The following is a 19,122-nucleotide window of genomic DNA, read 5'->3' on the forward strand; positions in this document are numbered from 1 at the left end:
AGACAGACTGTACATTATACCACTCCAGTGGAATAAGAGCAAGTGGACATATTTATAACCTAAATAAAAATCTTACCATTCTCCAGTTGTCTGAAAGAATTTGAACTTTTAATGATATACAAATTATTTATTATATCTTGTGAAATAATGTACACATTATGCATCTTTTTTTTTTTAGGTCCATATGTGCAGACTGTTAAGTGATAAATTCACAAATTATGCTCACAAAGAGAAATAATTTGAACCATGTACTACATAAAACAACTGAAATAAAAAAACACACAGAGAAATAGAGAAAAAAAAAAACACACATCTACCCTTGACACTGACAATGTTTTTTTCCTCTTGAGTCTTCAAAGTATTTCAACCAGCCAACTTTAATAAACATTGTACACTTTTTCCTTCTTTTTTGCTAAACTTCAATGCATCATCCAGATATAAATGCGAAATGCAATTTAGCCTCTGTTGGAAGCCCCGCCTAATTTTCTTTCAAAAAGTTTACATGACATCATCTTCCTCATCTCTAAAGGGGAAAAAAAGGAAGATCCCTCCTCCTTGTTTGCAATCTATACAACTCCATGCACCATCTTCTGGGCTCAATTTAGTTTCTTTCTACTCCTTCCCCCTCTCCTTTCAGTATGAAGACTGAAGGGTTTAATCCCCCCTTTGGAGAAAATGAATGTTTGGAGAACAGTTTAACACAGATCTGTTGAGATTACAGGGGGAAAGGGATTAGCTGAGGCAGGCTCTTGTTGCTACTAAATCCTCCTAAATTGGCCGAGAACAAATGAGCCTGAAGAGATTAATTAACAATTGGAAATTCCACACACAATCCTCAGGAAACACATTAACTCGTCCATCAGTCTTCATTTCCAAACTGTGTATTCTAAGACAGAATTATATTTTCAATATTATGAAACTAAGCACAACACACAATTTTTAAAAAAAAATCTAGAAGTATATCAATTTTTGTTTTGTTTCCAAAGCAAAGTTCTGAAAATACAGTATGCTCCTACCATAAATATGTAAAATACAAGTATGTTAAAAAAAATCTTGATCTTATAGATGAATGTAATTTCCCCCAATTTCAAAATGCCTTGTTTCCCAGTCAATGCTCATAATCAATGAATTGATTATTACTGCCTTATTGGACATCTTCAACACAACAAGCCTGTGATACGGATGAAAACAAAAAGGTTGTGCCTGATGGCAATGACTATTCCTTCAATAATAGTAGCATTAGCAGTTTAATAGGGGAAACCCTCTTATAAAACTGACAAGTGTTTGACATGTCCAAACAGAGGCAGCCACTTTCTTATATCATACTGCACTATTTTGAATGAAAATTACATAAATAGTCAATGATAATGTATAGTGTGTTCCCCTCCAAACTCAAACATTGGCCAACTATGCTCTGCAGAGAGGACTGTATTTTTATAAAACAATCAAGAAGAGGAGGAGAAGGAAAGATTTTTTTTTTTTTTTTTTTTTTGGGGGGGGGGGGGGTTATGGCAGGAGTCAGACAGATGACTGAAATGACTGCTGTGAGTGTGAGGCCAACATGGCATTTCAAAGTGATATCAAGTGCTAGTGGACTGCAGACCCTAATGATGTGTGAAATGTTGACCTCCATGCGTAACTTTATATGTGACTCAAAAAGTAGCAACTTGATTATGATCCCAACAAAGAAGGCGAAGGATGAGCAGGGCAAAATGTTGCTGTGTTAAAATGCAACATTCAGTGTATGTAATATATCGATGTACTTTCTTAATTTCCCCCTTATTTTTTTTTTTTTTTTTTGGGGGGGGGGGGTTGATTGTTTTAACTGCACCACATACAAATGTATATACAATACTACAGATGTACGACAACTACATTTAATACATTATGACAAATGAGACGGGACTCTCATCATTTATGAAGCAGAAATACTTTAATGAGAGACAACAACTAGCATCATCATTAAAGACGTTAATTCAAGGTTAGCTCGAAATCAGACTACACTCCGGGCTGGGTTACAGTATGTGCCATGTAAATCCAGCTGGTGCCTAAATAAAAGCAACATGACGTATTAATAACAGCAGGCGCCATGCTGTTGACGATAGGCTAGGCACGGATGCAGCTTTAGCAGTGGCGGGCCCTGTCGGCAGAATTCCTTCGCTTATCCCTGTATGGAACAGACACCAATTCGCGTGCCGATCCTGCAGACAATTGGCGATAAATGTACCCTCTCTTGTACTTGCGCAAGGCCGCGAAATCCTATCACAGATTACACGATAGTATCCACATTTAACAGAAAAATGCCACAATTTCATATCTTCCTACTCTTGAAGCAATACATGCTACTGGAATAATACTATTGAAATAGATCAAAGTTCCGTTTTTTTCAACGATTATATCTAAACTAAAAATTCACAGAACCCTACAGAAGCACAATCTTGCTTGACGACCCCCACCGCGGAGCTGGTTGGCATATCATACCAGACCACGGCGTGTTGCGTCAAGCAATTCGAGAGTACAGTGGAGTAACAAACGACACTTATAGTTTGGCAACTTTCGCAGTATGAAATGAGATGTTCTAACACATACCTCCCACAGTATGTTCCACCAGTCATTTGGGTATATATTCCACAATCATAGAAATCCACAGTAAATACAAGTAGTCTTCATATTTGTCCGAACGGCCCTCTCTCTCTCGAAATCGGATGTCGGACGCGCGGTGTCCTTCCCACTTCTCGCAGATGCCTTCGACCAAATGTCTTCACAATGTTTAGCAGCTAGTTGGCTGGATCATGGAGCTGCCACCGCTGATGTATACGCATGCATGGTGCACTCACATACTGGTAGTACACACTGTGGACACACAGCACCGCGCCGCAGTGTGGTAGGAAGATGCAGAATCGATCGGTCGCAGATTGGGTTACGTGTAGAAACCACGTAAGACATCCCATACACACACACACACACACACACACACACGGAGCTGGAACTCTGTTATCGCGTGCGCTGGTTGCGTAGGAGCATTAGGAGCGAGTACGACACCCTTACCCCATGGTCCAGCGGAGCTGGTGCGCAAAATCATTGGTGCGGAGTACACGTGTATTGCTCACTTTTTACTAAAAGCAAGGAGGTAAAAGCACCTGTATGTCTGAAAACTTGACTGTTCCTGTCCTCGAAAAAATGTCTGACCAAGGAATGTTCTTATGATGGTCATTTATCTGTTCACGTTCTATGATATATCAAAAACGTCTATGATGATGGTAACGGTCCGGGAGGTTTTCTATGCATCTTTGAATAAGGATGTAATGAGTCACCTCAACTTTGCAAACAATCCGACGCCACATTATCTTTTTCTTTTTTTTTCACGATGTAGATGCACCAGGAGATTTAATATCGATTTTAGGGTTCTTTGTCTGTTTGGGAACAATGATCGGTTTAAGCTGGTTCGCTGAAGACACGCTGGCAGGTATTCAACGCGGAATTTGGTTAACAAAAGATAATTAGATGATGGAAGTGTATAGGCCTACATGTGTAGTTTGTCAAGTCGAGGTGTTAGCTCTCAACACCTTCAACTGAGGAAAATCGAGTTATTTTGGCTTATCTATTAATGAAAATGTCATTATAAGTTATTGCGATGTCCAAGTACAGTCTGAATGAGGGTTTGTTCCAGTAAGAGACGTAAATGTAGATCAGTAAAATGCTCGGAAGTTTCCAAGCACTATAAGATTATAAACTAAAATTTGAAGACTATCCAATGGGACGATCACTATCTTTTTTAAAGTATTCGTTTGTCCATTGGACGTTGCTGATACAGGGATAGTTCTTCATCATTTCGTTCTTCGCAATTTGTTTTGACAAAATGAACAAGCAAATATATATATAAACTATCTTCGTTTGCTTCCCTCCCAGTCCGGGTGTTTGTATTATTATCATTTGAGTGGAATCATGTGAGAGCTTCATAGACACAACGGAAGACATGTCACATTTAAAATTGTAGTTTTTCTTCCTCATTATGTTTAATTCTTTCGCAAAAGAAATAGTCCCTAGATATTCTTTTCAGTGGAGGAGCCTTATGACTGCGTGCCGTGTGCGAGGTGATTTGGGTCCACGCGAGTGTGTGCATCATGCATTATTATGCAGGCCTGTGTGTGTGTGTTTCTTATAACCCTTAATATTGTGTGACATCACATTTTTCAAAAAGGGGGTTTTATTGGGGTTTTTGCGATATAAAAATGTTCTGAGTGGTAACGCGATTTGAAATGATCTGTTTTACCATTCCATGAATATCACCACATTCTACTGTTCCTCCTTTCAACACCGATATTTTCAATTTGTATCATTTCACGAATGCATAAAACTTTGATCACGTTTTTGGTTGCGTCAGGGCACTCTCCCAAAGAGATATAACAGGATCATCTGTTCCTTTTCTCCTTTAATTCTCTTTTCATGTTCTTTCCTCTTTGTCTTTTGAAGTATACGTAGGCCCTTATTCGTCTTCTCTCCTAATCGCAACCTCTGTATTCGCCCCTCTCCTCCTCCTTTCCTTGCTTCTTCTATCGATTCGATACTCCTTTTCCTTTTTCTGTACTCCTTTCTTCTTCTTCTTCTTCTTCTTCTTCTTCTTCTTCTTCTTCTTCTTCTTCTTCTTCTTCTTCCTCCTCTTCTTCATCATCATTATCTCCTTTTTCTACTTTTCTTCTCATTCTCTTATCTCCTTGGTGAGCAGCTCAGCAGGAATCGAGTGCAGTCTGTGCAATCACGATTGTCTCGTTCTTGCCGCAGATGGCGTTAATCTTCCCTCTGTTGGGGATGCGCATGAAACGCACCTTTCCCAATACAACGGCCTGGCATTGTTTTTGTTTGTTTGTTTGTTTGTTTTTTTTTTCGTTGTTGTTATTTTTTCACGATTGAGGCGATCTGCTGGCGCAAATCAGTTTAAAGACTCATCGGTTCTTTGGTGTAGAAAGCTGGCCGGTTAATTAAGGCTTTGATTCATCGAAGTAACAAAGCCACGTAAAACGTTCATATTTTCACAATACGGATATTTTAACTAAATAATCATTGATGATATTGGCTAAAAAGCGTCCAAATTAGCGAGAGAAAACGATTGAACGTGATAGGCAAGCCGCGTGGGGCGAGAAGGTAGCCTACAACACAAAAGGTTTTGCTGTTATCAAGACTAAAATGACATTAAAATGGCTTCATTATCTTGATCCAATATCAGTTATTTTTCTGAAATAAAACAATAAGGAAAAAACGCAAAACAATATCATACTTTGGAAACTAATAGGTCCGTTATAATGGTATTCCAATTACTTGTAATGCGAGAAGATCCAGCACTCTTTGTAAATGTGTAGTAAGTGTGAAATAAATGCTGTTTCGCACATGAGAACACAATGTAAGTTCAATCGCGTTTTTTTCTTTTAGAAGACATATATACCGACGATTTTAATCTGATTAAAATCTCTGCAACTCACACGTTTTGTGTCCGCAAAGAAATTCTTCAACTTAAGGTAAGAATTTTCTTTAAAATGTGCACGTCATATCCCCCTGGTCTCAAACAGACTTTGATTAACCAATGGGTTGGCATCAAAGTGCCGATTGAATTCCAACGGACTCTCGCGTGTTTAAATAGTGAACTAGTGCAAATGTTTGTCTTAAATGTGCTTTCGTGCGGGCTAACGTGTTAATTAGCATTGCTCGTGGAATTCGTTTCCAGGCTAAAGAAAGAAAGAAAAGGAAGAAGAAGAAAAAAAAAAAAAAACCCGCGGTAAGCATGTAAGGCGGTTTGGCACTGATACCTATACAGTAATGTCCACAAAATGCATCGGAAACACACACGATGTTTTGTGTGTTTGTGTGTGTGTGTGTGTTTTTTTTTTTTTTTTTGGGGGGGGGGGATTTGCTTGTTTGTTTGTTTGTTTTGTTTTGTTTTGTATTGTTTTAATTCTCGTTTGCCCCGTAACGATATACATAACAGTAATTTGAACAAGAGAAATGCCCGATTATCACTGTAGTGTAGTTACTTACTTGCACAAGTAATAATCACATTGGTGAGTAAAAAGGTTTGCAAGATTTTTAATGTTTGTTGTATTATGTATTGTAATGTGTGATGTTTTCTAAAATTTATAGTAAACGCTAGGAAGAACATCACTGATATCCTAGAAATTACTTCACCGTAAGATATATAGGGAGAAAGATGCTGGTATATATTTTTTTAAAATTCTTTTTATTTATTTATTTCCGAAGTCTCGGTGATGTCAGTGTCATATCACGAGAAAGTCAGGCATGCCTCTACACTTAACAACCATATGATCGATCACATTTTGGTCAGTAAGTCATCAAACTAGGGGCTACGTGTACATTTGAACACCTTGAATGGTCTTTTAACCATGGCATATATAATTATCATGTATAATTTATAGTCTTGACTATCATTAAGACTATAAAGCAGAACTTTTTCGTTGGCCTGCGTATAGGAAATCAGAAGGCAGTGGGGTGGGGCAATTCTCCTCATGTTTTACATTATGTAAAATCATGTCTTCTTTAAAGAGGAATGTAAAATCCACCCCAAAATGAATAAACTTCAAAAGAAAGAGAAAAATATTCCTACAGAATGATAACAAAAATGAAATAAGGAAGAAATGACATTTGAAATTTCACCTTCCTTTTTTTAATCATTTCTTGACCAGTCCTTATGAATATCAAAATGAGCAAGTTGATAATGTTTTGCTCTCATAATTCTCATTCATTTTATATACAGAAATGACAAAAATCTCATATTTCAGCTGTATGAATATAAGATTTGCCTTAAAACCGTCCTAAATGAAAAGGACAAATGTTAACTCTGATATATCTTGGTATGAGATCATGCTTTTACTTGTATTAGCTAAAAATAACAATTTTTCAGAATTTCATATATAACATATACATGAAAAATTGTGAGGATATGACATCACCACCTCTCTCATTTGAATATTCATCAGGACTGGTCAAGAAATGTTTTCTGAAAAAATGCAAAATTTTGAAATGTCATGTCTTCCTTATTTCCTATCTGATTTTTGTCATTTTTTAATCATTCTGTGGGGAATATTTTTTTCTTTTTTTTGAAGTGTATTCATTTTTGGGGTGGATTTCCTCTTTAAGTAAGAGTAGACCGCTAAAGGCTGATTTCTCTTAAACATTTTAAATTCTGTAAGAATGTTTCACTGTTTATTCAAAGAAAGATAATATTCATGAAACACCCATGACTATTAAAGGCATATATCTATATGAAGAGTTTGTTCGCAAAAAACGATGTCCATTTTTGAAGATTTTGAAGTACGGTCTCTGTCATAAAGTACAAAATAATACCTTTCAAATGATATATTGGTCACTACATATAAAAGTACATTTTTGAAGTTATGGTCAAAAGAAGTGAAAATTTTCTTACTATTCTCTTTATTTTTCTTGACCTTTAATCGCAAATATCTCCATTTGGCAAATATGGACTTATCGGTTTTTACATAAACCCTTCATGTCTTTCTATATGCACAAAAGAAATGAAGAAATAAACTGGTAATGCATTTTTGCCAATAAAGAATGAAATATACATACATATACACACACACATATATATATATATATATATATATATATATATATATATATATATATATATATATATATAATTATATATATATACATATATATATATATATATATATATATATATATATATATATATGCACACACACACATGTGTATCATCTATGCTCAGGGTTGAATTTTATCTTGAAGCATCTCCACCCATGGCAGGGTAGTGAAAGGCCAAGTCAAATCAAAACAAAAGTAGATCATCATTTCTTTGAATTAAAAAAAAAAAGGTTCTTGTTGCTTGACTCACATTCCAGTTGCTTTTCATCTTGATTGTGAGTGTCTGAAGGCTATTACTTATAATTATAATGTTTCCTTGTGAAATTGTACTCATTGTGACAGGTAGATATTTCTTTGAATGAGCTATCGTGCAATCAATGTTTTTCCTTGATGGACATCCAAAACATGTATGACACATTGTACTTGCAAACCAGGAACTGTGAAAATTATGCTGTCATAAAATGAAAATCCTCTGTTTAATCATAACCCCCAAGTGATTATTCATTGTATCATTGAGGTCAAAGCAAACAAATTCCAAACAGAGATGAATAGACACAATTGGCAAATATCAATTTATTCACCATAAGATATGCACAACAAAATCAATGTTGATGTGATTTACACAACTACACAGTATACATCCAAAATCTGGAAATGGCTATGGCACTCACATTAATAGTAATAGCAATAATGATTGCTAAAATTACAGACTTCCAGCATGAGTGAGTCTTGGTCACAAATGTTCTTTGAAAATTCCAGTGCTGATGAATGAAAACTTAATAAAGACATGAATTATTCAACATGTAAAATTCTCAAAGAATAAACTAACAATTACACACACACACACACACATATGCATATATATATATATATATACATACGCATATATATAATAACATATATGTATACATATGCATAGTATACATATATACACCCTTAAAAAGAAATGGTAAATCAACATTTTAAATGTTGCCACTCCTCCAACCTTTTTGAAAATGTTAAATATAACACTCAAAATGTTGGACTGATTGCCATGAACAAAGTCATAGCAACATTTTGTTACAAGGAAATACAAAATCAGGTCCCAAAATTATATATCATCATGAAAGCCTATGGTGCCAAATTCCCTTCAGTTAGAATGAAATTTCCATACAACAAAAGAAAACTGCCAGTTCCAAGGGCTTCATTAAAATGGGAGTTGCCTGTATACATGTGAGTGTGTGTTTACTCCTTGTAGCACACATTTAAGAAATATCATATTGGAGACAATGTGTGTAAACTTGTTCCTTTACAAGAGCTGTAAAATTATAAAGTACAGTCTTACATGTCATTGAAGTCTTAATCTCTGTACAGTCAAATACACTCAATGTTGAAATAGGTTGATCAGAATCTGCTAGAGTAACATAATTATTCTAATGAAGACATTACAATATTATAAACCTATGGTTTGAAAAACATCAGTGCAAATTTTGTTTTGGAAATATACAATGTACAGGAGCTGTATGGTTCATATTGTTGTATATGTTCATTTTGATAACTGTTGAAAAAAAACAACCCACAAACAAACACACACACAGGATACTGCAATTTTGTCTCACTTTCTTTTGAGTTTTACTTCCATGAGCTGGAGGGATATTTTAGTTACATGAATCATTGCCTATGAAACATGGACATAACATTAGATATTCAGGACATTATATCACCTGCATCCTTGTACTTTCTTGGCATTTTTTTTTTCTCCAAGACAAAGTGTACTCTTACTAATATACAGACAGACAGGCAAACACATATGCAGATACGCACAAGTAGTCGAGTACTGCTTGCAGATTGGTGAGCACTGATTTATGATTTATTATCAAAACTCCCACTTTGTATGCTTTGTGTGCTGATTGGCACAATGACTCCCATAGCATTCTATACACATTGTCCAAAGTCCCAGGCACAGAGAGGGTTAAACTCTGGGTGCGTTCGAGCGCGCTCCTAAAGCGAACCATACCGTACCGTACCCACGCCAAAGGAATGCTCGAACGCTCCTAAAGTGTACCATTCCCTACTGAACTGAGCCAAAAGTGGACCACTTCCCAATGTGCTCCAAAAGCGTACCAAAAGTTTGATATAAAGCATGTGCGTATCATGCGAATACGTCACAATGCAAAGACATCATTCTCTTTGTTTGGGACAGCTGTAGTTCAAGCGCGCCAGGTGAATGACCCTAGCTTTTACTACAAAGTGCTTGACCTCTTCTAAAAATAGCTTATGAGGTACGCTTTCTCAACAGAGGGCTTGAACGCTCTAAATCTGGCACATTACGGTACGGTACGCTTCAATTCAGTTCGCTACGGTGCGCTTTAGAGTGCTCGAATGCACCCATACATTGTACTTCAAAGAAATGAGAGACAAGATGACTCAGGTTACTTGTACTTTAGGTTCATACGACTGGACGATTATTGCTTTCACCAACCATCTTTATACACATGAAAATGTACAAGGCAAAACAATGAAGGAAGCATCTTCCAAAAGAAAAATAAAAACAGATGACTATATCTACTTCACACACAGAAAATGTAAAACATGGTAACTACTTCCACAAAATCACTGACAAGATATCTCCAATGATTGTCTAGAGAATGTTTGATACTAAAATGTTTATATTTCTACATTTATACAAGATTGCATTTTGCACTGCCATAGTCAAATACTGTATATGCCGAACATTTTGCGAATTTCTTGAGTCAGGTGCTATTCGCGAAATTAAAGACAAGCAAAAATATTGACTCTGATCCCGATATGAATGTGACGTACGCGTGTACACTTCTCCATTCAGTACAGGACTCCACAATCGCGAATTTAACCACTCGCGAAATCGTCGGGAATTCCCGATTCGCGAAAATGTAGACTCGCGAATTATATGGCGTATAAAGTATAAGATATCACAATTGCCAACAACATCAGTGGTCAAACACCATGACATATTCCTTCAAAGGCACATGTTTTACCAGTACACTTTAATTCGTAAAAAACAGAACCCCAGACAAATCATGTTGCATCTACAGTGACATGATGAAATGAATATTGATTGAGACAATAATTGAATATTTTTACATTGAGCACAAACCCTTTCTCATGTGCACATTTTCATCTGTGAAAAATATCATTTTTTAAAACAGGGATTACATTTGACTGACTCCTTAGTTGGTCATTTTTTAACTTTACATTTTTTAACTTTTTAACTAATGCGGATTTTGGACACCACAGTTTATCTTGATATTAAACACTGTTTACATGTATATCATGCCGATAAGTGTGTGGAATGCTAGAAGGGGACCACTGTTACAATGTATTTGAGTACCATGATATATATAAGCTTTGATCTTTGCATAAGTAAAGACTAATGAAAATGCAAGAAAATTTACACAAATTTAACATTTCATTCTGCAGCATTCAGGTAGAGTCACCTCATTTTTTACAAATCAGGTTAAAAAGCACAGAATTTGATTAATCACTTAAAGGAAAATGTCAATGAATGAAATGACGCATGCAAACTTAAGACTACTTATTATCTAATGGAGTGAAAGAACGTTCTAGTGATGAGCATGCTCTCAATATTGCTTTGGCTTTCTTTTGGTCTGCTTGACCACCACCGGGGTAGCGGTGAGGCGCTCCAGGATGCGATTGAAAAGCTGGAGAGCGCCGAGTGCCGGGAGCAGGATCCAGATCCCGTTGGGGATGGCGAAGAGGAAGACGAGCTTCACGGGGTCGTCGGTCCCCAGGAGGTGGGTGCCTCTGGCCAGGGGCGTGTACATGAGCAGGTAGAGCACGGTCTTCCACATGGTCATGATGTTGGCTATTAACGCCACCAGGTCTGTCTTGGCATGCCTGCTGGAATTCTGCATTCAGACAAGGGATGGTAGAGTATTGGTGGAGATGGGAATTGGAAAGAAAGAAAGTGTTTACCAGGTCATTGAGATGGTATGAGAATGTGAGATGGGCATCTCACAGATTTTCCCAACACCCAAACTGCAGTGCATTGCCTTTCATAGATTACTGTATAGGCCTACGCCATATATTTCGCGAATCAGGAATTCCCGATGATTTCACGAGTGGTTAAATTCGCGATTGTTGAGTCCTGTACTGAACGGAGAAGTGTACGTACACGCGTACATCACATTCACATCGGGATCAGAGTCAATATTTTCGCGTGTCTTTAATTTCGCGAATAGCACCTGATTCGCGAATTTCGCGAAAATAAAAACCTCGCGAAATATTCGGCGTATACAGTATATGACAAGAGTGGATTGCAACTTATTGACAAATTGCCCTATATCGACGTAAATAAGCACCGAATTGATCAGTGTTTTAGTAGTAGCCATGATAAAAAATCATGGGCGTACATACTTTTTTTTAAAATCACGGCTACTACTAAAGCACTGATCAATTCAGTGCTTATTTACGTCGATGTAGGGCAATTTGTCAATTAGTTGCAATGAAAACATCTCGACGGAAGAATTTCATGAATTGGAAGAGTGGATTGTAATATTGTACATATAGTTTCATGGATTAAATGACAAGAGTAGATCTATACTGTATATGTGATAAATCTTGGTGTTTTTATGTTCATGAATTTTGCGAGTGGACTAATATTTGCAAAATCAGCAACTCACCAAAACATTGCCATCCGTAACACAAATGCTACTACATCACTGCCAAAGTGGGAATTCACTAAATTTTCTTCTTGAAAAGGACACTATCTATTTTACATTTTGCCATTGGGCTTCTCCATCTGGAATTCAACCAGTCGCAAACTTGGTTTACAAACCAAAATTTGGAAAATATATTTGCAACACATATGGCATAGTTATACAGTATTTGTTTGGGGAGCTGGAAAAATAAATGACAGGCACAATCTGAACATTAGTATGTTATTGTGCTCATAGATCAAATTCTGAGAATACAGTTAGAATAATATGTTAGCAAGAGATAAACCTTATAGACCCTAATCTATTATTCACAGAAAAGCATCAACAGAAAAAAAAATCTCAAATATATTCAAACACAAATATAAAAACACCTTTCTCCTTTACTTGCATCTAGATGTGAGAACAATAGTCATAAAGAATTGCATTAATTTAGCTGAATTCTCTGCCGAACCTTCCCACCAAATTCTAGCTAATTGAATGTGGGTATTTTAAAAGGGAATTGAATGTGGGTATTACAAATAAACACCCAAATCAGTTTGTTTGTTTGTTTGTTTGTTTGTTTGTTTCAGGCATTCTTGAATTCCAATCCAAACCATTCTTTCTGTTCTGCCTTCTGTCAAAAGATTCAGTTGTGTGTGTGTGTGTGTTTCCTTTTAATTTCAACACACGCTACAAACAGCATACCACTACAGATCTGAGTTGTCAAGACTTCACTGAACGATGTCTAGGTTGTTCACACCTAGACAAAGGAAATCAAATCCTTTTACTGTACCGGTATTAGATCTCTTCAATATTGAGACATACATGTATCTCTTCTTCCAACTGAGCTGATAATCAAGTGCAAAAACCTTTATCCAAGTTCAAATTTCTATCCTAATCACTGAGTTAAGTATTTACAAACTAATATGGCAGTCAGACAGATGTATTTTCATTACGCTGTTTTGCAATCAGAGGTAATAGAATTAAGTGCAGACATCTCTTGACATAATTTTCAATTGTTTCTTGTCATTTACACCTCTGGTATTTATAAACTACAACATGGTGGGCAAATGTTTACAAACGTTGATGCATACTAAGATAATTTCTTTTCAGCATTGGATAAGAAGCCTGTTGTTTGGGGAAAATAGAGATTATACCACCATGGAACAATGTGACAGGGCGAGATACCTGACGGCATGTTTTACAGGTATCTGTGTTATTAGTAATCACTTCATCCTGTCTGAAAATTTGGTAATGAGTAGAGTACTCCTGTCACAATTCTTATCTACGTAGCAAAAAAGAAAATAAAACAACAACAACAACAACAACAACAACAACAACAAACAGCAGCAGCATGGAGATTTTGGTTATCTCAAACAACTTTTCATTATATCTCAAGATCATATTTTAACAATTTTACATTTCTGTTTTTATCACAGAAGCTCAAACTTCATAAAATTCTTTTCATCAAAAATGTTTGATGAATCCATAATCACTGCATTACAATGAAAATACAACCCAACAACAGACATTTTAAAGTCCAGCACATTTTGTTTCTCGGTAACAAGGTAAGCATATTTACACTTTTAGATGATGACACTTGAAATCAGCCAGACAGAACTAGGATGATGAATTTCAGTGAAAAATGTAAAACAGGTGGCTATTTTGAATAATTGAGCAAAATGCTGGGATCTGTTTCCTTCAAAGCACAAGTCCTCACATTGTGTGAGGGGAGGCAGCTGCGTTTAGAGTTGCCCGGCAAAAATATTTGAAGTAGTTGATTCTAGGATCGAAAAGTCATCCTCCTACTTGGTAAAGATAACACAAATGATCCACATTGATCTGTTTTGAGATAGCTACCAGCAGGCAGGCAGGTAGGCATGAACTAAAAGTCAAGTTGGCCCTGATGAAGAAATTATGTTGCTTTTCTGTTTTTATTTGAGATTCAGCTGAAATTGCTACATTTGTTTATATTTTTTTTTAGATTTAAGGGAATGGCGGTTATGCTCTTGTGTGGTATCTTTCAGTGTCTTTTTTACAGTGGAACTAAAAGGCAAATAGCCCTGATGGCCAAATGATGCTTTTCTGTTTTTCTTGAGATTGGCTAAAATTGCTACATTTGTTTACATATTTGAAATTGATGGGAAAGTTTTGAATGATAACTTTCAGTGGCGGTTGCTGTACTTCAACCTTTTTTCAAACTGTTTTTTTTTTAATTTGGCACTAATGGTCAGAAGTAGCTGAATGACCATTGATATGAGTAATCACGTAGCTAAATCTTATTTTCTATTTTCGAATGAAAATTGTTATAACTCCTCATTACAAGAAGTGTGACACATGAATGTTTCAATTGGCAGGTTCCGGAACATGAATGCAAGGAATTTATGCTGACATAGAACTCAAATGCAAGAACAGGGCAAAAATTTACATCAAGCACTACAAAATCGAACACCTGACCAAAATCTTTGAGACACCCAGCTTATCCTAAAAGTTATTATTCTTATCAAACCCACCAGAATTTAAAAGCTTTATTGTTCTGGATGTCATTTTAATGTCATGCAGACAAATGGATCCTAGATAGTTAGAGAAATGACATTAAAGAATCTCTCAAATTCACGAGGCATTCCACAAATTCTTCCCCATACTTTTCTCAATGCGGCTAATATCCCCGCATCCCATTAAAGAGGGGGGTTATTCCCAGTTCAAAACAATGGACGGCCATCACACTTGTTTATGGAGAAATCGTAGGAAATGGCGAGGAAGCCTGCGTGAAATTGGGTCCCTCTTTGTCCACCGCTTCGGCATTTAGCAAATCACATTTGCTCCTTTTTGAGTTATTCACTCTCCATCCGAGTTCATTTGCCTCTCTCTCCGCCAGGGCGGCATTTATCACTGAGAGGTTATTCAACTTTAGGGGATGGATAACTTCCTTGAGCCTTGGGGGGGGGGGGAGGAGTAAAAGAAAAAAAAATTGTTTGCCAACTGTGCCATGTTATTCACTGGGGATAACGAGAAGTTGAATTACATTTGAATTGACCTTCCCAACGATTAGGGCAAGTGAGGGCAGGTTGAAGGAGTTGGTGAAAAATACCGAAGGTCTGCTTCATAAGGGGCTAGCGGACATCCATTAACATGATAGCGCAAAGAAAATACATTGTCCTTTTTTAAAAATTGAAATTACTTTTTTTTTTTAAATCTTGGGTACAAGAAAAGGCGTTTTCATTATCTTGCTATTTATTCCAAATGCTCTTGATCTTTTACATTTAAGACATAATTTTTGTTTCAAGCATTTACTCGTGATTTGATATATTGTACTTTTCCCCATTTCTGTCAGAACATAATACATTTTTTTTTTTTTATTATTATTCACCGCCATTTCTTGTACATCCTAAATCACAAGGGACACTTCCAAGTGACAGGCTTTGAAGAAGATGAGGTATGTAGGGCCTTTGACTCCTGCCACTGTTTATCTATCTGAATTGCTCGTCCTGCCAGAATGTTAGGCTCTACCGATGCATCAGGCTCCCCGGTGGACAACCCAGAAGTAATTAAATCTTAATCAGTGCAACTGCACCATAGGTATCATGGGGATGATATTGGGACTAGGACAAGGTGGCAACGAATTTAGTCTCATCATCAGCGGCAAGTGGAGGATGCTGAAGACAACTACCCCCAGAATCTATCACTTTTTTTTTCTTTCGCTGAGAGAATGAAATTTGAGGACTTTGGAAGAAGAAAAAAAGCGGACATGGAAATGTTAACTAGAAACACATGTTTCTGCCTGTCCCCAAAGGGACATACTTCCATCCGGCTCAGCGATGATGGCGGAAAATTGATTAATGTACATTGAGGATAACAGTGCAATCAAATGATACTTCCATGTCCGAGCCCTAGAAATGACCCTTATCATTAGACCTAGTCTCATATCAGGCTTAACATTGATATTTTAGTTAGTTCTAAAGTCAAAGCAAATCAGTTCTATTTTTTTTAACCATGTAGGCCCTATGCACTGTGAAGCTTTCTGCAATGGATTAATACTCATGTAACAGAGAAATTGTACAGCAGCTAAAATTATTCTACCCAATTGCATCTCTGCTTCCAGTTGTAGAATCTAACAAAAGATACAAAGCACTTTTGTATACACCAGTATATGCAAAAGCTTTATGTAATATGATTGAGTGTGCTTTCTCTATCATTAAGAATGCTAATGAAATAAGCATTAACATATATCTGCCAATGGTTAATTCTTAGAAGTGATGGTTAATCTAGGATAAATATTCACAAGGATGCATACCTTGCTTGGAAAAAAAAAAGGTGTCAAGACAGCCTCGTTACAGATGGCCAGTTTACCATTATAATTAAAAATGAATCAGTGATATAAAGTATATTTGTACACATAAACACACTTGGTATCTCTAATCCTACTCATCATCATCATAAACACCATCAGAGAATATACATACATTGTGACATTTTTAACTTATGATCTTTGTTTCCTGTAGAGCTTTGGCATAACATTTCTAAAGTGATCAGTCACGTTCTAGGGAATGCAGTGGTAGAATCAGTTTGGAACTCTAAAACAAAAACAACAGAAGTCACAAAATATCAAAATATGAAAATTAGTTTTCTTTTGCAGTTTATGCAAAACTGCTTTCTGTCAGCAGCAGACACTTTTTTATATATATATAAAAGAAACAAAAATCTTTCTTTTAATCATTATTCCCAACTTCTCTTTAGATGTTAAAGTGATGGGAAGACAGAAAACTACTGTGGGACTTGATGGAAGACTATCTGACACACATGGAAACAGGTTGTCTCCCTTTCTGTGTGACACACCTGGGACTCCAGATGCCTTTAATGGCACACACTCAAGTGCATGTATGTCATCACCATACTGATGGACATCATTTGCGGGTATGAAGACAAGGTGGGTTTGTGTCAGTGGCCACTTGTGGGTAGGACCAGGGAGGGGTGCTTATGGGGTTCTCTCTTGAAAGAGGCGAAGACACAGGGCAGGGTCTGTGTATGGTCAGAGATGCTCATGTTAATCAAATAAATAAAGACTTCATTTGATTGCAGCAAGTGGCTTAGTGCTACTATCTTGTTGGTTTAAGAATTTTGATTAATTCCAATCATGTTTCATGTCAAAACATCACAAAACCTCCCCCCCCCCCCAAAAAAAAAAAAAAAAAAAAATGTTTGGAAAATTTGGACAAATTGCTGATTTCCATTCTATTTCTCAAACAAAAAGCTGGAGAGATAAAGCTGATTTGAATTGTTAAATTTCACAAACTGCACCTGAGTACTTTAACATATTTGCAAGTGAACAAACTAGAATTAGCCGAGACGAACAGCTTGTAACCTGAAAGATATGGCCATGCATCTTTGCATGAATTGCCAAAGCAGTGGTAAAATGTATGCAGAAAAGTATGCATTGGTATAGCCATATTTTTATAGACTCATCGTCAATGACAATTCAGGCACATACCCAACAGACTGGAAGGAAGACTAAACTCATCATCATGGTTTTAAATAACAAACAAATCATCCAAAGTGTTTTTCCTCATTCAGCAGAACTTGAGCTACTGATAGACAGAGTAAAACAACACAACTCTCTGCAACAATCTCCCTTTTAAATCTTCTCTTCTCCCAAGCAGTTCAATTCTAATGTGATAATACCGGAGTCCTTAAACCCATTGTTGTACTGCTGCCAAATTTAGAACGGTCCATTTGTAATGGAGATCCCGACAATTTGCACACATTATCTGGTGAACATGTAGAAGTCCTGTATGTGCCTAAATTGCCTGTTCTTCCTCAGGTAGTTTTACGTCTTCACAAAATACAAGGTGGAATGACACCCTGCGCTGTGTCTGGAAAGATGCATCCTTGTCCAAATCAACCAATTCACAATGACTCCTTTATAAAGGTAAAACAGATATAGTAGTTTAAGAGGTTATAGCAGTTGAGGGGATATGGCCACACAATCATTGGCCCAATCATGATTAAGAATCAGCTTGAGATAAGCATAAGGAAAAAGCAAAAATTTGGAAATGTCTCAGAACAGAAATACTATTTCCTAGGCCCCTGATTTCACTTTTTTTTTTATTCCAAGGATAAGTTTCAAACTGTCAAAGAGACTTCAGAACATTCATAGATCAGATTAACTGAGTTACATTAGAAAATAATAGCACCAGTCTTCAAAAAACATGACACAAGAGCCTACAGAATCTAAAAAAGAAAAGAAAAAAGAAAAACTGCTGAAAAGAATCCCCAACAACTACATGTAGGCCTACTTATATTACTTAATTGCGACTAACTTTTTGTTTCCATGAAAAAAAAAAACTGCATATAAAACATTTCTACAAGTAGTGCTCTAGCTACTGAAATTTGGAGGGGCAATGGTGAAAAAGATATCACATGAAACAAAGACAGAGCATCATACCCCACCCCCATGTCTATGAAACTTTTCAAGAATTACATTTACGCAAGACACAGAGGAGCTCTTCATTTTCTTTTTATGATCTGGTCTTCTGAGTGAAACACAATTAATACTTGATCCAAGACGGCAAGGATAGTTGATTGTGCTCACATGCCCTTGGCTGTTTTTGGCGCATCCAAGCACTCCGAGATTGCTCTAGAGTTCAAATTTCTGGATTACATTTCCCTGCAGTTGCTGGCAAATGTTCATATTGAAAACTTTCGCCCTAATTCACGCAGAAAATCCGACGTAGCTGGAGAAAGTGAGTGCGTGTGGGGCGAGTGGCTAGTCGACACCTTAATGGGGGTGGCCTGCAGCACCGTGCGTGGAGGG

At 36.7% G+C, this 19,122-nt stretch overlaps 1 protein-coding gene across 1 annotated transcript in view; it reads right to left on the bottom strand.

Moving 5' to 3' along the window:
• The window catches only part of LOC139742205 (protocadherin Fat 1-like), a 151,661-nt gene extending 148,906 nt beyond the window's left edge, over nucleotides 1-2,755 (bottom strand). The window contains exon 1 of the mRNA XM_071652817.1: nucleotides 2,590-2,755. The gene's annotated coding sequence lies outside the window, so the exon portion shown is untranslated. The remainder of the gene's footprint in view (nucleotides 1-2,589) is intronic.
• Between the last annotated feature and the right edge of the window lie 16,367 nt (nucleotides 2,756-19,122).

The sequence above is a fragment of the Diadema antillarum genome, unplaced genomic scaffold (assembly GCF_040938485.1).
Source record: "Diadema antillarum isolate AM-2024a unplaced genomic scaffold, OU_Dant_1.0 scf00000003, whole genome shotgun sequence".
In the NCBI taxonomy this organism is placed as follows: Eukaryota; Metazoa; Echinodermata; class Echinoidea; order Diadematoida; family Diadematidae; genus Diadema; species Diadema antillarum.